The 20,344-nt window shown below is 45.8% G+C and overlaps 1 long non-coding RNA gene across 1 annotated transcript in view; it reads left to right on the top strand.

The window, feature by feature from the left end:
• Window positions 1-2,002: 2,002 nt before the first annotated feature.
• LOC106722790 overlaps window positions 2,003-20,344 on the top strand; it is a 27,422-nt gene continuing 9,080 nt past the window's right edge. The window contains exons 1-3 of the long non-coding RNA XR_003096294.1: window positions 2,003-2,556; window positions 8,589-8,707; window positions 10,427-10,613. This is a non-coding gene — a long non-coding RNA (uncharacterized LOC106722790). The remainder of the gene's footprint in view (window positions 2,557-8,588; window positions 8,708-10,426; window positions 10,614-20,344) is intronic.

Below are 20,344 nucleotides of genomic sequence, written 5' to 3'. Positions count from 1 at the left end.
GTTCAAATCTGTAACACAACAGAAGTTCAGTGCACATAAACCACTTTCAAAATGGCCCAAACCAGTTTAAAATAAACCTGGATGGATGTAGTACCAGACTTAACTGATTTAGGTTAAAATGGTTTATTGAACTTCTGTCCCAGATCCCCTCCAGATTTAAGTTAACTCACAGTCCCCCAGCATCCCAGGATGCTTTGCACCTCCACCACAAAGCTCCCCCTTCACAGAGTGGGCCGGCTAGCTTTGGCCCAGGCTGTCTGCTCCAGCCAAGCAGGGAGGCATACCCCCCTGGCTTCTGGCCTGGGCCACTGCAGGCATGTGGCTGCAGTTCCAGAATCAAAAGTGAATGTCTGTTCACTTGTTTATTAGTTCAATTCATCCTCCGGCTTTTTGACTGTCTGTAGTTAGCCTTAATGATCAACATTGTTCTCTGGTTGGGAACCCAAGGACATGAAACTGGGGCATTCATTACTCAGTGTGGGCTATTTTTCTTTCTCCACTCCCCATGTGGGATATGGGCCCAGCAGGTTCCAACTCAGTGGGGAAAGCAGCACCTTTACATACCTATTCCCCATCCACATGCCTAGGAGGAGAGATACAAATAATGGTTTTGCAGATTTTGCTCTTATCTCTAAAACCCACTGGGTATGGCTAAAGGAGTTCCTCCCTTGACAGCTTGCTGTGGGTCCATAGAGCAAGTAACAATCTTATATTTTCATTCAGAGTGTTTGAATGAACATGGAACTGACAGAAACTGAAGATTTCAGTTGCTTCTTGTCTACAGCTCTCACTGGCACATCAAACAGGTTTAGCCCCAACAGGTTTAGCCCCAAGCCTCATGTACCTGAACTCTAAGACATGTATAATGACCCCGTTTCAGTGGGCTCAGCAGTTACTTGAGGTTGTTTGTTGTGCATTTTTATTTGTTGAGACATAGGGCACTGGAAGAAAAATGCAAATATTTCCCCTTATCCGAACTCCGAGCTTGCATATGGAACTTAAGGACAGGGCCAGCAGCTTTTCATTTTCTGCTGTGTTGTGTGGTGGACAAACATTACCCCTGATAATTCCTAGCATCACACAAACAAAGAAATAATGAGCTCTTAATGGAATATTATGGCATTAATAAGTTATTGCATGCAGATAATTTCAAACAACAGAAGTCCCTCACCATTATCCCTTTATTAACTTCTTTTGATTTCTTGGCTATTGGACCAAAGGCAACAGTCTTCTGCCTCCTCTGAAATATAATTTGAGTTTTATTGGAATTTCACATAAAATGACTATAATCACATGTGAGATTGTTTTGCATATGGTCATTAAATACATATATTTTTTAAATAACCTAACCTTGGTTTCACATAACAGTTCAGCTGTATTTCAGTTCTTATCTTCATAGAGCACAGATAGTGTTCCTTCTCCCTTTTCTTTGAGCGGGAATTAATAGTTCATTTTTTGTTGGTAATATTGAGCAGACTTTTGTTCTCTAATTTATCTTCTTGCTTTGCTGAGGAACAGCAATGCCCATTAAATGGAAGAATTAATTTTGGCAAATCAATGAAATACAGTTTATGCCCAGCCACGTACTGGGCACATCTATACATGTGGTTTAATGCGCATTAGCCTATTTTAATGTGCCGTAAAGCACCATAAAAAGTGCACTTTCGGTAATGCACATTGAAATAAGCTAACATACCTTTTTCTAGTACCTCGCTAGGGGTACATAGAGGGCATTTGTACACATGCTTGCACTGCAGCACCAGGTGCTTTTAAAAGTGCCTGGTATAGTGCACTTCTAAAAGTGCACGTGCATTTGTATGAACGGCTAAATGTGCTTCAGTGCTGAGAAAATGGCAGCGGCATGCTTTTTGAACTAACACATCGAAAGTGTTTTAGTTCAAAAGCACACCGCTGCTATTTTCTTAGCACTGATGTGCATTTTGCCATCTATACAAATACAGGCAACGCAGCGCTGGTATGTCAAATACAGGCGACGCAGGTGGGGCTCGGTTAATCGAGTCTGCTCCTTCGCACTAGATCTCCAGCACATCAGAACAGACAGTGTATGTGTATAAATGCCCAGAGGTACTAAATTTATTGTGCATTACCAAAAGCGCATTAATGAACCTGTAGACGTGCCACCGAGCCAGTCAAGTTTCATTTTTTTCTTGGTTTTAGAAGCATGGCATGTAAAGGGCAAATATGACGGCAAAGACTACAAGCTATGGCTTACCCACATTTTTCTTTCAACACTGGTTTTTTTTTTTTGGTAGGCTCTCAACTCCAGGCAAAGCATTTTCTCATGCTGAAAGTTGTTTGCCTGATGTCTCCTCCTCTGTTATTTCAGATGAGGGAACTGTCTTCCTCCTCAAAGCAGGATCTGTCTGCTCAGTCTTAATCTATGCTCCCTTTTGTGAAGATACATTACTACATCCTGGATCTGTTTCCTGTGTCCTGCCTTATAACACCCCCCACCCCTCCAGCAGCAGGTAATAGGCATGGAACAAGGGTTGCACATTGGGCTGCAGTGCAATGAAACAAACCTTCATTTTTAAGGTATGTGCTTGAACCATCCATTAACAGAAAGAAATCACTGTTTCTATTTTTCATACGTAACCCCTGGCTTATTTATGGGAGATCAGCCACAACCGTCTGCAGTTCTCATTGGCTTCACGGCAAAGCAAACGTGCCCACAGCATTGCTTCCACTGCATTTCAGTTCAGAACTTTTGTTAGATGCTGTATATTTTCTGCCATCGTGTCCAGATCTCCCAAAGAATCAAATATGCTGCCTGGCTAGTCATCCCTTTCCCCTAATGGTTTTGCTAAGGTTGATTGGAGGTGCATTGAGCTGGGAGCCTGAGCTAAATAGTAATGAAAGGGACTGACATGTGATCAGCTTTCATTGTTATAAGCAAAGCTGGGCTGCCCTGTTTAAGTGTCACAGCACCCAGCACATTTGAGCCCATCATGAAAACGCATCTCTGGCTTTGATTCATTTCCAGCGACCAAATCTTCCTCTCTGGCCTTTCATTTTGAATGTGCGTGTTCTTTGTTTTTGTATCATCCAAGCTGCATGTGCAAATGTAGGAACTGGATGGAAAAACTGGATGGGGAAAATTCACTTTCCTGATCAAATCAATGAAATGGAGCCTGTTTGGCCTGTTTATTTCTTATTAAGAAGCGGTCACAGTGGCAGGTAAAGGGGTTAGATCCCCCCAGTTGGTGTAAATCGGCATTGATTTCAGTGAAGCAGAATCTAACAACGCCGGCTGAGAATCGGCCCCAGAATGGTTAGCTCTTACTTTGATCAGAACAAAGACCTACCTGTTTATATAAGAACATACCTATTATTGTTTCTAAAGCTATTTCATTTGGGCTCTTCTGGTATGCACATTTCCTCTATTCATTCTTGTGGAGAAAGAATGTGATATAGAGCTACGGTGGGTCTGAAAAATTCACTTCTTAAGCAATAGGATGTTATATTGAAAATTGACTGTTAGGAAAATGTGTTATTATCTAAAAATGATTATTTTAAACTAAGTCAAAACAAATTATCTCGACATGCATGGCATGATAGCATACACAATTTGAGCGATTGTAATTTCATCCTGCTATAATAAAATTGATTCCTATAAGAAATGTGATCAAATCAACTGCATTCCTTGTAGACTTTCTTGAAATACACTTAACTCAAACAACAGAATAGGAATAAATCCTCTCTCTCTCTCTCTCTTTTAAATATATAAAATGTTGTTCAGTAAATTGCAGGCAGCACCGTTTTGCAGATTCACTGAAGTCAGTGAAGCTACATCAATTTATAGCAGAAAAGGGTATGTCTGAAAAGTGCATGTCCAAATGCTAGATCAGAATATATTTGTGTGCATGTACAAGCACATACCCACTACTTGTTTGTGCATTGAAAGATCTCTAGGTTTTGGTTTTGAGTGATGCAATTGTGGATTTGGTGGGAGTGTTTGATTCCTTAAGTTATTTTCATATAGTTGACTGAACTTCCAGTCAGGTTATAAACACCGAGGGATTAAAAAAAAATCTTATTACTACCATGAAACAGATGTCCTGTCTTAATACATGTATATATTGTATCAAGAGTGCAATAGCTGGAATAGAGGCAGGGGGATGGACCAGTGGGAGGGTCTTTAACCAGCAGTGCAGCTAGGTGGATAAATAGCTTGGAGTCTATTCATGGCTCTGGCTCTGCTACTTGTCAGTTGAGTGGCCTTGGGTACTAACCTCCGGTACTAACCTCTTTGGTAAAGCACTTTGAGCTCTGCTAAAAGAAAGCACTGTACAAAAGCTAATATTAGTATAAGAACTTTGGCCCCAGTCCTGCACATATGAGTCCCTATTTTCAACTTTAAGCATAGAAGCATCCTAAAAGAAGTTCACCGTGAATATTCATATGAGCAAAGACTGGGCTCGCAGGGTGCATATGTGGGTTCTGGTTCCAGAAAAGACACGGGTTCTTAACACTGGCTTCAATGGGACTACTCACGCTTACAGCTGAGCATAGGTGTAAGTGCTTTGCTGGATGGGAGCCACACGGAGGTACAGAATCACTCCTGCTGGAGACCTGTTATTACTGACAGATAGAAATGGGTGGGAAAACTTTCATCAAAATGAAACATTAATGAAAAACAAGTAATTCCCACAGCTTGTGTTCTGTTTTCTGATCCGCTCTAGGGACAGGCCACTCAACAGGGTTCATTGTCCATATAGAAAAGAGAATTTTGAACACAGCTCTTTGCAAAGGACAAATGACTCCCCCCGCCCTCCCCCCATTATTACTCTAAAGGAGAGGTGCCAGTGAGACGCTGTTTTTAACAGTGCAAAAATGTGCAACCCCCACAAAGTCCCTCCAAACAAATAATTCGGCGATAATAACAAACCTGGGCAAATGAATTTGCTCTGTGTGAGTTCTAATGAATTCGCTCCTAGCCCTTCCTGCAGCCTCCCGCTTTGTGTTGTTCTGATCGCTGATCCTCATGGCATTGTAACCCAAACAGGGCAGCTGCAGGCAAGAATTCTAATCCCTGCCTGCACAACCTTTTTTTTTGGTATGAAAAGATTCCCTTTTGATCTTAGAATTAAACCATTGCAGCCTGTGTTAACATGTACCCATTAGTGGCCTGACCCTGCTCTCATTGAAGATAATGGGAGTGTTGCCATTGACTTTTAAAGGGAGGAGGTTCAGAGCTCAAGCCTATTGTTCTACCTCACTGTGAATGGGATGTGATTTTTGAAAGGTTAACTGTTTTATTGTACAACTCCGCAGTATTTTTCCCTTGGGTTACCTACGTTCTAGATCCCAAGGGTACCTATTCCCTTGGATGTTGATTCATGTAGCACATTGTGTCTTTACAACATTAAATTCCCCCTCTGAAACAACAGACATTATTTGCTTTGCCGAGGATGAGACATTTGCATGGTTTTTATAGTTGAAGCTGGCCCATAATAAAGTGCGGGGGACTGGTTTTATGCCTGCAGCACCAGATTCCTGACTCCACCCTAGATTTTCTGTCAGATTTTTAGACACATCATTTAATCTGTCATACCTCTGTTCTCCATCTGTCTCCGTAGGTTGTGAGCAAGTTGGGGCAGGGTTTGTATCTGAATATGCTTTTGACCAATGCCTAGCACAATGAAGTCTTGATCTCTGATATATGCAAGCAGTGGCTATATAGATGCACCTTATCTAACCGCTTTAGACTTAGTGTCAGTGGTGAAGACAGTTGCTCACTTTTTTTGTGGGAAGATAAACATTTTTTGGATACTTGCCATGAAGTATAACAAGGATATAACTCCCGGGTGGGCAGCAAACAGGAACATTAGAAATACAAAGTGAAAGTGCTTTCAAGTGCATGCTTTTCCCCTCTTTGGTTCTTTCATCATAGGTAACTAAAAAAAAAGAAAAAAAAAAAAGAAAAAAGGTTTCCATGGAAATTATGAAACCAAAGGAGATAATATCAGGCTGTGCTTTGTTCTGTGTCCTCTAGGCGTAATGCAAGCTATAGCGTAAATAGAACTATGTGGTGGGTCACCTTTGACAAAAAGGGACTGTTTCCCCCCTCCCTAAGATACCTTATCACTATGGTGATTTACTGGTTTTAACAGGAACACTGAGTCAGTGGCATTGTGATCACTGATGAGATACAAATCCTCCTGGGGGACAAGGCTAAGTAACTTGTTGGCCAATCTCCCTCAAAAATCTTTGTTTTCTTCATTTCCTGACAAAACATCATGGCCATTGTATGCAGAAGTTAATTCTGCAGGAGTGGAGTATTGGGCGCTTCAGGTGTCACTGCTAAAAAACAGCTTCCTTGTTGTTAAGGTGAATTGAATTTCCCCCTTGCAAAGTTGTTCCCATTATCTTTTGAATTAATGTTCTGCATATGGCTATCCACTCTGATTTCTATTCTTTCTTACTGGAAAACATATCAAACAGATACAGTGTAGTTCAGTAGGTGTTCAGATGTTTAAAAATATTTAGGCAGTTCAAGGAAACTTAACTAGATCAGTGCCTAGTGTGTTGCAACCTAGATCTGAGTTGAAATCTTGGAGGCATGACTGTAAGGCATGCGAGTACTATTACTACAAATAGAATTCATACTACTTCTGCTAAAGCTAAAATGACGACCGGGACACAAGAGGTTTCTTATTATGCGGTGGCTGCAATAATGTGCTGTATGTTTGTTTCCTTTGTCTGTCTTTATGGCATAGGCCGGTGGAGGCCAACCTTTTTAGCAGGCATGCCACAAATGAGCCCCACACCCTCCCTGGCTAGGGACAGACATTACACATAAACTGGTTTAAGTGATCAGAAACTGGTTTAAACCTGTAACAGAACATAAGTTCAGTGCACATAAACCAGTTACAAAATAGTTGAAACTGGTTTAAGATAAACCTGGTTGAATGTAGTATCAGACTTAACTGATTTGGGTCAAATCAGTTTATGCAATGTCTATCCCAGACCCTTTCCTGGTTTAAGTTAAACCAGAGTCCCCCAGCATCTCAGATGCTTTGCTGGGCTGGGCTGGGCTAGGCTGTGTTCTGCTTCAGAAAATAGGCTGTCCCCACCCCTCTCCTCCCTAACCAGAGCTCTGGGGGAGACTGCAGGCACAGCAGGGTCTGCCCAGCTTTCCTCACTGCACACTGCTCAAACAGGGATTCCCCGCCCCCCTTCCACCCTCCAATCTCCCACAGCACAGCCCCATGGACCCATGACATGTGCTATCAGTGGCAATGCATAGGGGGTGCACGGGGGTGACTGGCCGCTGGGGGAGCAAGTGCCCCCCTGACTCAGGAGGCACCAGTCGCCCATGTGTGCTGTGTTAGCTAATGCTAAGAGGTGTCCATGTCTGTGTCTCCAATTTCACTGGGACAGGCAGACAGAACAGTGTCTACTTAGGGCTTTTTCGAGCTAATCAACAGGTCAGCTGGAAATGTCCCTCCATTTCTTCCTTGGAAAAAGCTGTTTAAGAAGAGCTTGTACTAATGAGAGAGGCTTTTGTTTTGCTAAAGGGTTGGTAACACTGTGGTTTTATCATCCCCTTGGTGGGTTTACAGCCCTGTTAGGTTTGCAGACAGGTCTGTAGACATGGAGAGGGAGGTTGAAAACTTCAGTATCACCAACAGATGCATGCACTGCACACCCCTGCTTTGCCTCAGAGTGCTAGCACAGGGCTGGGGTCTGGCAATACTCCTGCCCCTTGAGCAGCCAGCGGAGAAAAGCATGAGACAGTGCAGGCAGGGTGGGGGGTTTACATCCCTCCCTAATCAGAGTGTCCTGCCGGGGCTTGGCCTCACCCCCATCAGCTCAGCAATATGGAAGGGAAGGGAGGGCTGCTCTAGCGGTCCCCAGCTTCTAGCCTGAGCCACTGCAGGCATGTGCCTGCATTTCTGGAATGAAAAGGGAATGTGTATCCCCCTCCAAATCGGTTCAAGTTTTGCAGGTTAGACTAACTGCAAAGATTGAATCAATTCAGGCTTAGGCTTTTTGAATGTCTGTCCCTAGCACCTAAGTGCCAGTCTAATTCTCCTCTCCTACTAGATTGGCTGCTCTGCTTTCTGCTCCCTGCCCATCTGCAGCTCTGCTTTCTGCATCCTCTCTTATGTGCCAATGTGCTGCCTGTCTCCTCCCCAGTTTGCCATGTTCCACAAAATGGCTTCCTTTGCCCCTTATAACACACGTGCTGCAGGTTGGCTACCTCTGGCATAGACTGAGCAATTTGCACTCAGCTTGCAGTAAATAGTGTAAAGTTGCCCCCTCCCCCCAAGGCAATGTACCCAGGCTTCCACGCTCCATAGGGGAAGTGCACACATTGCTTTGGACTTCACTATACTCCCAACTAAGTGGCTGGGCCTTTACCTGTACACAAGCAGTGTAGTGAACAGAATTCTGCATGGCTCTTGCACAGACCATACAACAGGGTAAGGGAAGCATCTCTTTCCTTTCATTGCACTCGTGTGAGGGCTGACAGAAATTGGCATTCCATTGGTCTGGAGAGCAGGGCACTTCAGAAGAAGAGCTTTTCACATCCCATTGCACTTTTTCCACTCACTTTTCAGAGCTGATGTAAAGAGCTGCTAGAAGAAGCACTTTGCAGAGTGCACAACACGTTCTGCCAATCTGTAAAGCTCAGGACCTATGCTGCCTCATCTGTAGTCCCTTCTCTGCATCCGATAAAGTAAGCTGCAGCTTATGAAAGCTTATGTAGCTCTTGATTTAGTTAGTTCGCCAGGTGCAAATCTACCCAGCTTTCTTCCTGACGTCAGGCTAATGCAGCCAACTACCTCTCTTTAATGTTGTATTATCTCCTAACCGCTGATTTATTTACAGATACAGAGTACATGGCATGTGGATGTCTGCTCATCTGAGAAGCATGTGTCAATGCTAAATAATGTTCAGAAGGTTGGCTTTTATAATTCCGCGCTTCTCTCTTTTTCCTCCTTTTTGTTAAATGTTCAGAATTCTTTTCAACCACAAAGAGCAATGCCAATTTTTTTATATGGCAGTTTAGTCATAACCTGCATACCAAAAGGGTGGTTGAACTTGTGGCTTCACACAATAACAAACTCAAATTTTGCAGCAGTTTAGCTGTGGCAGCCCAGCCTTGCGTAAGTCCTTGGTGTCTGGAGTCTGGGTTGCAATAGCATTATCAACATTGGTATTGCAAGAGTCTGATACTATTGGGTGTGTCTAGGGGAGGCGTGCAGACATATCCCTTTTGAGGTCCTCTTGGAGCCTTTGCTTCTGTTCAGCCATAATTCCATGGGCCAGTGGTAGTGGTTGAATCTGCTGAGCCTTTTTAGGCAGTTTTCAGTGGGATGATGTGACAGTTGCATGAGAGGCACATTTGGAGTCAAAATGACATGGCATAAAATAGCTGCGTTAGCATGATGTCAGCCAGTTAGCCCTGCACAGCAAACCATGTTCCCAGTACCTGAACTAGATCATTTAAGGTAGGTACAGACATTCAAAAAGCCTGAGGTGGAATCAATCTAAGTTATGTGGCTTTCTGTAAATGGTGTAATTTCGATCAGTAGTGAACAGAACACACATTCGCCCTTTGGTGAGGGGTTGAAGGGGCAGGCAACTCTTAAATTGAGTTTTGCCATTTTTAAACAAGTCAACGTGTGCCAAAATTCTGTTCTGCTACGGGTATAGACTGGTTTCTGAGCCAGTAAAAGTAAAAATTACCAGTAAAAGTGTAATGCCTGTACCTGGCCTTAGACCTCAATTAGGTCTGCTGGCACAGCACTGCATAAGGTCACGTAGGCATCTCTCCAGAAGGTAGGCTCTGTGCACCAAATATTTGCTCCATTTCCCCTCATGTTGATTGGAAAGTAATGGCAAACATTTGCTTTGTGTTGTTTATATAAGTCTTCCCTAACTGAAACATGGCCAGGAAGTATTGTGAAAAAAAACCCTTAAGCTCAAAGATTCAATATTTTCAAACAAACTAAGAAACAAAAACTCAACAGCAGTTGGAGAAGGCCTGAAAAAGATGAAAGCCCCTGAGGAATGGATGTGTTTGTTTTTTTCTAGTTTGGTCCTTCTATCAGCCATGAATTCTTAAGCAGGGGTGAAACGAATGGCTAAGAAAATTCAAGGCCTACCAGTGATCCATTAGACCAGCTACAGGCTGCTCTATGAAGGGTCATTTATTTACAGAAGTTTCCTCTCTGTGTATCAACACACACTGCATCTTGATGCAGGAAAAAATGGCTCCTGTAAATTTGACATTTGTACTGAGTAGTCAAGTCTGCAGAAGCCAATGAAGGCCTGATCTAGCTTGCTGAATTCATCACCCAAAACTATTAATACATTTTTGCCTTTACAGCTTGATATTGCAACACGGTGAGCATAAGTGTAGGAGTAATAGAAATCCTCATTTGTGTTACAGACTTTGAGATTTGAAGATGCTTCATACTTTGCACAACTGTTCAGATCATCTTACCTGATGAAGCCCTGATGAAAGCAAAGATTTTGAGAGCTTCTGTGAACTTCCTGTAATATGGATCCACTAGTGGATTTGAGTCCACCAGGACGCATCTCAACTGCGAAGGGAAACAGGCTAGTAAATAAATCAGGTAGTATAAAAAAATGCAGTGGAAATGTATATTTTTGTTTTAAATCTGCTTTGTTACTAATGCAAGATAGTCCTGGTAGCTACTGTGCTACAAATAATAAAGTCAATAATCAATTAAAAAACTACACATGGAAGCCAAAAAGTAGCAAATCAGGATGGGTAAATTAAAACAAAGGAACAAACATCAAAAAGCAGTGGGAAAGAAATATTAAATAGACAAGTTTCAGAGAAAGAACAAAAGGAAAGAGAGACAAACAAAGACCAAATATATGAAGTAAAGAAAAATGCTTCTAAAGAAGTACTGAAAATAAAGAACAGGAGAAAATAATGAAAGAGGGGAATAACAAAGAATAAGAGACAACAGCTTTGAGTGTGATTTGTATACATATAATCCAATTGAGCATATAATCCAATGAAAACACTTTCAATTCAATTTCAGTTCAATTTCACTTCTGTTTTCTCACATGCCTTGTGATCCCTTAGGCTAGGGACAGACATTACACATAAACTGGTTTAAATGATCAGAAACTAGTTTAAGTCTGTAACAGAACAGATGTTCACTGCACATAAACCAGTTTGAAAATGGCTGAAACTGGTTTGAGATCAACTTGGTTGAATGTAGTATTCAGCTTAACTGATATGGCTTAAACCGGTTTATGCAATGTCTGTCCCAGCTCCCTTCCTGGCTTAACTTAAATCAGAGTCCCCCAGCATCCCAGATGCTTTGCAGCCCTGGGTGGAGCTGTCTGCTGCAGAGCAGGGCTGGCTGTGCCCCTCTGCTTGGCTTCTCCCTGCCCCTCCCCCCCACTCCCTGCTCAAGCAGGGATTCCCCCTCCCCTCTCCCACTGCAGGGACGTAGCCAGCATACGGTATGCTAGCTAACACCGAGAGGTGTCTGTATAAGGCAGACAGGACATAGGCAGACAGGACAGTGTCTGCTTAGGGCTTTTTGGAGCTAATTGACAGGTTGGTAATATCCCTCCTTTCCTTCCTTGGAAAAAGCTGTTTAAGAAGAGCTTGAACTAATGAGAGAGGCATTTGTTTTGTTGATGGGGTGTTAAATGCTGTGTTACTCCCTCCCCCCCGTGACTCCCTGCTGTGTAACTAAATGTTGTGTAACTCCCTGCTGGCTCCTTCCCTGGTCAGGAGCAGCAAGAGGGAGGGGAACCCCTCCCTAATCAGAGCATCCTGCCAGGGCCTGGCCATGCCCCACTTCAGCTCAACACTATGAAAGGGAATGGGGGTTGTTCTATTGCCCCCTGGCTTCTGACATGTGCCTGCATTTGCTTAGTCCAGAGGGAAAGTCTGTATGGTTACAAACCAGTTCAGCCTAGCCAGGTGAGACTAACCTGCAAAGGTTGAATCAATTCAGGCTCAGGCTTTTTGAATGTCTGTCCCTAGTCCCAAAGGAGGAGGGAATAATGAAAGATGCAATACTGGTAGAAGCTACCTCCTACCTCTTGTACTGCATGCTGCTAAAGTGCCATCTGGAAAACTTGGTACAAATGAGATGTTTTATATTCTTTATCCATCTCTCTACTACTGTGGACCCAGACAGAACAGTGCTCAGGTATGTGTTGCGGTCATGGTGAGCAGTAGTATAATGAGGGGTGGGCAACCAGAAAACCGGCCCCAGGAGCCCTCTTGAATGCGGCATATGAATGGCAGCACTGCTGCAGCCAGCCTGGCCCCTGCCGCCATCCTCCTGCCACTGCTACCAAGGGTGCAGACCCTGATAGTTCGGCTTTTGATAACAAAATCAGGGAATTTTGTCTAGCAATGGTATATTAGGTGTGGGTGGGGATGGGGTGCAGAGAAGGCCCAGAAAAGGGTGAAGTACAGCTAGCAGGATAAGCTCTGTCAGGGCCTGGATCACCCTGTCTTCTTATGGACAGAGCTGACTAAAGCATACAGTCACTACAACAGCCAAAGGTCTCCACAGAGTGATTCTTTGGGCCAAAGAACAGAAAATATCTACCTTCTCTCCACTTCCTTCATCCCAGCATGTGCCTACAGCCCAGCCCTGCTACTTGGAGATTGACATTGCAATTAGTGGTCCAACTCCAAATGCGCAGTTCCCACTGAAGCTCAGTTCACAGAAAGGCTTCAGCATCGGTTTAGGAAAGTGTGCGCCACAGACGTCTAACAGATGCATGAGTGCACTCCAGGGTGAACATGGTATGGAGTCAGCACAAATGTCAGAGAACTTAATCACACTATTTTGCACCTGCTTTTTGTATCAGAAACCTGTGGCAAAATGGGAATTGACTGGAAATGGGATTTGACTAGCCAGCTGATCCCAGCACTGGATCCAGAATCCCTGCATCAGATCCAGAATCCCTCTCTCTCTCAATTTTTTCTTTTTTTAAGAATAAAACGACCCTTTAGGGGTAATGGAGATGAGACATCAACACGGCTATAAAATGACTTTGAGGGTTAAAAGCACTGTATGCAATGGCTGCCCCTGAGGGGAAAGCACTGACAGTTTGCATGCTCTTTCCTCTATGAAATTTATTGAGATCATGTTCCTATGCAGCAGCACTTTCTCCTCCACGTATTCATTGGAGCAGCAAGAAGCTTGCTAGGCTTGTGAGCACACCCCTGCCAGCACCAGGGGGTAGGCACTGCATAAAGTAACTTAATCCTACATTTACTGATGCCTAATATCTGGAAGGGGCAAAGAACAACAGCAACAACGACAACAAAAACCAACCCCAAATGGATGAATGAGAGAGTGAGAGGAGAGAGAGTGAGAGGAAGGGTGAGCTTGGAAGGGCAGTGGGTACAGCAGGGCCGATTGCCTCAGAAACTGCTTCATAGAACTATCTGGAAAAGGATTTTCTCCTTTTGCTCTGCTTCATACTCAAATGTGCACAGGGATGTTGCCTGCTGTGAGCCCAGTGCATCAGTGGTGTAAGTCCATTGACTTCAGAATCAGCAGTTAGAGATTTTGCCCTGCAGGCCAAATAGGCACATTTTCAGGATATTTGGAACCTGAACTGTACTTAGTCTTCTTGATTCACACACTCAAAAAAAGCAAGAGCCCCTGATGTGAAGAAAAACAGCTTTCCAGCATGAACATATGCAAGCCATATTTCTACAACAATAATCTCCTATGAAAGTTAAAGCACTCAGTGACATTGTGGATAAATCAGACTGCAGGTATTGCAGGAGAGTAGGCATATGCTGTAGGCCTGGTTGGTCTGTGATCACAGTATAGCAGTAATAAAATCTAGGAAAGTGTGTGCAACAGTGGGGAAGGAATCTCTCTTTCCTGGATTTCATTCGGGGTCTGGCATTCCTATGTGATCATGACTTTCTCAATAGATCAGTTTACCCATCTGTAAAATGGCCATAAACTTCTGTAGCACTCAAGGGGAAGCTAGTAGAAGAAATCATAACAAAGCAAGACCATAAAATCTTTCTCTATACTGTACCGACACATTTGAGGTTAGTAGAAATAGTTATGCTGGAGCTCTGTTTATATATAGAACCTGGTCCAAAGTCCATTGACATTACAGAAAAGATTTCTGTTCACTTTGTATCATGAGCATGAAGATAGGCTGCTGGAAAGCCATTCCCTGTGGAGGCCACTGCAGCTTTGGGATTAGCTTCTCACTTTAGTCTTAAATAGCCTGAATCTCCTGACCTTCAGTACACGCTGATAAGCATATCTTCTCCTGCAACAGATGGCTAAAAACTAGGGAGACTGCCAAGACTTGTGTTGGAAAAGTAATTTTAGCTTTTAATTTGCTTGGCCTGCTCACTAAGGTTCATAATGTCAGGTGTCTCTTCAGTTCATTTATGCTGGTGTTTTTTCTTGATCTGTATATTTTAAAGTTACTGGTATGCCATGGGCACTGAGAACATGTATGCTTTTTAGAGCCAGATTGAAAATCCCTTACTCAAACCTATAGAGTCAGTAGGACTATACATGACAATCACTAGTGATCTGCATGCTTCTCAGTTTTGTTCTTCGTGTTTATAAATCCAGAGAAATAAAAATGAAACTAAAGAGGCATATCCTTCCAATGCAACGTGACTTTTGCATCAAAATAACAATTTGAATCAGATCGTCACCTTGTGCACCCCAGTGCTTGGGCACACACATGTAGTACAGTGTTACTTTAGTCCGTGTGTTTCATGTAGAAATCTGGGTGGTAGCCAGATCAATGAGCGGAACTGAAATTTTTTTAGCACGGAAATCAGAAATGCAACAGAGGTCCTATACATAGAAAGGAGATAAAGCAGGAGCAGGCAAAATATGGCCCACGGGCCAGATCTGGCCCACCTGGCTATCCTATCTGGCCCCTAAAAATTTTAGAAAATGAAGTGGCTGCAGAAGCAAGGCCTGGCGGCCTCGCCCCCTTCACCTCCTGCTAGAAGTCCCGTGTGGAGTAGAGGCTTCTGGCCTTAGACCCTGGGGCTGTCCTGACTCCCTGTGCAGGAGGGAAATTCAGATAAGAAGGGGAGATGGGGGAGGCAGGGGAGGACTGCGGGCAATCACCCCAGTCCTCAGGGCTGGGCTAAGCTGGCTGCTGTGGTCCTGGTGCTGCAACTGGGAGTCACGTGCACACACTTTAAAATCATGCCACACACAAACTTATTAATGTTGCGCACCCGCCTGGAGAGGCACAGCAAAGAAGTGAAACTAGAAGAGACCAATGGTGGTACCAGAATGGCTGGCAGGGGGATGGAGCAGTGAGCGGGCACGCAGAGCTCAGTGACAGCCAGGCAGGAGCATCGAGTCCACGCTAGTGTGCCGGGGCTAGGGCCAGCAGGGCCCACAGCGGGGCAGCAGGAGCATGGGGCCAGGGTGGCAGGGCTCGATGGAGATGGGCCAGCTTCCCCCCCTCTCTGCTGGCACAGCTTGGCCTGGCTCCACAGAGCCCTGCTGCCCCATTCTGAGCCCCGCTGGTGCTGGCCCTGGCACACTGCGTGGGCCCCGCACTCCCGCCCAGCAGTCACTGTGCTCTGTGCGCCCATTCACTGCCACTTCTCCCTGCCTGCCACAGCCATTTGCCCGCCGCTGCCACTGCTCCCTTCCATCCCCCTGCTGGTCACTCTGGCACCACATGGTTCCTGGCCACAAGACGCAGCAGACGCCAGCATGCCCCTGCAATTATCAGCTGGCTCTGTGCAGTGCCAGCTAGGCCAATCTGGCTCCTGCTGCATCCTGCGGTCAAGGTTCCCTCCAAGCTGTGCACGTGCGCAGCTGCACACACTTTAAAATCACGCCACGCACAAACTTATTAATGCTGCACACCCGCCTGGAGAGGCGCAGCATAAAAGTGACACTAGAAGAGACCAATGGTGGAAGCACCAGGGCTAGCATGGGGCACTTACCAGAGGTAAGCTCAGGCAGCGGCTCCTCCCTGAGACCATGTATCTCTTTCCCAGCCCCGATGCCGTGTGTCTCCTCACTCCCAGAGGCATGGTGAGGTGGGGCTGGGGGCTGGGGGCTGGTGCAGGCTCTGCTGGCACTAGGAAACTGCTCCATTCCCCAGCTCTGATGCCACATTCCTCCTCGCTCCTGGAGGCAAGGCAGGGGCTGGGGTCAGGAAACTGCTCCGCTCCTGGAGGCAATGCAGGGACTGGGTCTGGGGGCTGGCACGGGCTCTGCCGGTGCTTGGAAAATGCTCTGCTCCCCAGCCCCAATGCCATGTGCCTCCTCACTCCCAGAGGTGGGGGCTGGGGCATTTGAATTTAAAAGTATTAAACAAAAAAAGAAGTTGCAAATGGTGTTGTTTTTCTTAGAAGAATCCTAAACTGTGTAATCTTGATTTTGGGGGTGCTAGTTACAGCTGTGTCCAAAGGCATAGGCCGACAAGGTGCTTTGGGTGTTGCGGGGCAGACCGAAGCAGCGAGTGCCGAAAGGGGGAGGTAGGACCAAAGCGGCACGGTCATGGATCGAAGCGGCGTGCTCACAGACTGAAGTGGCGTGCTCATGGACCTCTACATCTTAGAAGGAACATTGCCTGCAGTCTCGGCCATACAGCTGGGACATAGTGTCGGAGCAGTGAGCTGCGGGGTGGTGGGGACAGGGAAGCTGTAGAAGGGCAGTGGTAGCAGATGGGGGGAAGTGGCAGCAAGTGGCAGTATGGGGCTGCACTGGTGCTCCGGGACCAGAAGCAGCAGGAGTGCAGAGCCTGGGCTTGGAGGAGTGCTGTGCGGGGGCACTGCCTGCTGCAGGGAGGCTGTGGGCAAATCCTTCCTCTTCACACATGCCACAGCCCTCCCCAGCCACTCTCCACCCAAACACTCCCAGCCCCCCACAAACTCCATACCCACCCACACCCCACATAGCCACACACACACCCACATGCTCCTTCACCCCACATATACACATACCCACACGCTCCCCTACATGCCACATAGCCACACACCCACAAACCTATACCCACCCACCCACACCCCCCTACAATATACAAGACTAAGACTTCATTTTAAGCTATTCTGCAATCACCTCCATATATACTACACAAACACATGTAAATCAGGACAAAAATATTTTTTGAAATCAAATTAATGAATGTTGTAGTAAATGTTTGATTTTTTTGGTTTTGAGATGCCAAACTCTTGCTGAAAGGAGTACTTCTTGGGGGGGGGGGTAAGGGGAGGGACTTCCAGTGGAAAAAGTCAGGGGCTATGGGTGGGACTTCCAGTCCCAAGATGGTGACCAGGGGGTGGGGCACCTGTCAAGGGGCGGAGCTACCCTTGAAGCCCTTGATGGCTTGCCGAAACTCGGTAAGTGGCCCTCCACCCAAAATAATTGCCTGCCTCTGACCTAAAGGGATGGCAAGCATGACGTTAGCTTTTAAACAAAACAAACAACACACAAAGTAATGGTTGCTTAGTATAGCAAGGTATTTTAAAATTAAAATAATCTCAGCTCCTGCTGGACATTCATTTGGCTTATCTAGTGGATCCTTGAACTGAATGGAAAGTTTCACAAACAGTCATTCTGGTAACTGTGTAAACATGGTTTCCCTGTTCAGCCCCTTATTGCCATAATCTGTAAAAATCCTTTTTAGAGTTTCATAGTTGGTAGTGTCAGAAGGGACCTAAACAGATCATCTGGCCTCCCCCCCTGCCATGGGCAGGAAAGGATGCTGGGGTCAAATGACCCCAACTAGGTGGCTGTCTAGCCTCCTTTTGAAGACCCCCCAGAGTAGAGGCAAGCACAACTTCCCTTGGAAGTTGGTTCCAGCTCCTAGCTGCCCTGACTGTGAAGTAGAGCCTCCTGATATCTAGCCTGAATCTACTGTCAGTCAAAGTATGGCCATTGTTCCTTGTTACTCCCAGTAGTGCTCGAGGGAACAGGGACTCTCCCATAGCCTGCTGGTCCCCCTTGGCCAGTTTGTAGATGGCCACCAGGTCCCCTCTCAGCCTTCTTTTATGGAGGCTGAACAGGTTCAGTCCTGTAGCCTCTCCTCGTAGGGCCTGCCCTGCTGCCCCCTGATCATGCAGGTGGCCCTCCTCTGGACCCTCTCCATGTTGTCCACATCACTCCTGAAGTGTGGCGCCCAGAACTGGATGCAGTACTCCAACTGCGGCCTGACCAATGTCACACAGAGGGGGAGTATCATCTCCTTGGACCTGCTCGTGATGCATCTATGGATGCATGACAAAGTGCGGTTAGCTTTCCTGACTGCGTCCCCACATTTGTGGCCCAATAGTGGTTCCAAGATCCTTCTCTGCCTATGTGCTGATGAGAAGGGAGTTCCCCAGCCTGTAGGTATGCTGCTGGTTCTTCCTCCCCAGGTGCAACACCTTGCACTTGTCCGTATTGAAACCCATCCTATTCTCATCTGCCCACCCTTGTAACCTGTCCAGATCTAGTTGTAACCTGTTCTTCTCTTCTAGCATGCTCACTTCTCCCTGCATCTCTGTGTCATCTGTGAACTTGAACAAGGTGCTTTTCACCCCCTTGTCCAAGTTGCTGATGAAGATATTGAACAGTGCAGCCCAAGGACTGAGCCCTGGGGAACCCCACTGCCCACATCTCTCCAGGTCAAAAATGACCCGTCCTCCACCACTCTCTGGGTGCGGCCCTCCAGCCAATTTGTGACCCATTTGACTGTGTAGGTGTTGACACCACAGACGCCTAATTTTTTAATGAGGATGGGGTGAGAGACAGTGTCGAAGGCCTTCCTAAAGTCCAGGAAGACTACGTCCACCACGACACCTGCATCCAAGGCTTTTGTGACCTGGTCATAGAAGGCCATGAGGTTGGTCTGACAGGACCTGCCTCTAATGACCCCATGTTGATTGCCCCTATGCATAAACTCCCCTGCTGGCCCCTCGCAGATGTGCTCCTGGATAATTTTCTCAAAGAGCTTCCTCAGGACTGAGGTAAGACTAATGGGCCTATAGTTTCCTAGGTCCTCTTTCCTCCCTTTTTTGAAAATGGGGACCACATTGGCCCTTTTTCAGTCATCAGGCACCTCACCAGAGAACCACAAGTGCTCATAAAGCTGTGCCAGGGGTCCTGCAATGACCTCTGTCAGTTCCCTAAGCACTCTGGGGTGGAGATCATCAGGACCTGCTGATTTGAACACATCTAGTCCCTCCAGAAGTTCCCTGACTAGGTCCTCACTGACCCTAGGCCTGGGTGAACCTCCCCTGGGTCCGTCCGGAATCCCAGTGTGGGGATGTCCCTGTCCCTGCTCAGAAAAATGGAAGCAGAGAATCTGTTAAAAAGATTAGCTTTGTCATCTGGTGCTACCACCAGATTACCAGGCATGTCCTGCAGAGGCCCCACATTATTTGGCACCTTCTTTTTACCCACTATGTATTTAAAAAAGGACTTCTTGTTAACTTTGATCTGGGTCACTAGTCCCAGCTCCATCTCTGCCTTAGACTTCCTAATAGCCCCCCTACAATCTTGAGCCAAGGAGGTATAATCCTCCTTGGTGATGGCCCCTCCCTTCCATTGTGTGTACACCTCCTTTTTGGCTTTGAGGCATTCGTGGATGCTTTTGGTGAGCCATGGGGGCTTTTGAGCACTCTTGCCCCCTTTGATCCGTGTGGGGATTGTCACACTTTGGGCTTGGAGGATCGTCTCCTTAAGAAACAACTACTCTTCTTGGACTCCCAACTCCCCTCCCCTCTGGGACCTCAGTGCCTCCCCGACTAGTCTTCTGACCTCATTGAAATCCACCCAGAGTCATTCACCCAGTGCAGGTTTGGGTTTTTTTTCCGAATCTGAGGATTTGGAAGTGTGTAATACAAATTAATCATGCTCATGGTATCTCTCTCGGAAAATTAATTAGTTTAAAATCCATTTTACAGATATAAAGTGAGATGTACAGACGTTCAGTCAGCATCACACATTTAAAACTGGCAAATTCAAATTCCTGATACTGGTCCCTGTCTCTAATCACTACTATGAACTCTTTCCTCTCACAAATCACCCCAAAACAAATTATTCTACAATGCAATCAAGTTCAGATTCTGTTTTCACTTACATTGGAGTAAATCCAGAGTAATTCCAATGTGCTATGCTAGTGGGGGCCAACCTTTTTTGGCAAGCATGCCACAAGTTAAGCCCTACACCCTCCCAAAGAGCCATTCCCATCCCCTTTGGCCTGATCTGTTGCTCTGCTTTCTGCTTTCTGCCCTGTGCTCCCTGCCTGATCTGTTGCTCTGCTCTCTGCCATATCTGCTGTTGTTCTCCCTGCTTCATCCCTGATCTGCTGATTGCTTCTGGCAGGGATGCCGTAGGGTAGG

Source organism: Alligator sinensis, unplaced genomic scaffold (assembly GCF_000455745.1).
Source record: "Alligator sinensis unplaced genomic scaffold, ASM45574v1 scaffold1084_1, whole genome shotgun sequence".
In the NCBI taxonomy this organism is placed as follows: domain Eukaryota; kingdom Metazoa; phylum Chordata; order Crocodylia; family Alligatoridae; genus Alligator; species Alligator sinensis.
The sequence above is the reverse complement of the archived record's forward strand: the minus strand, read 5'-3'. Positions and strand labels throughout refer to the sequence as shown.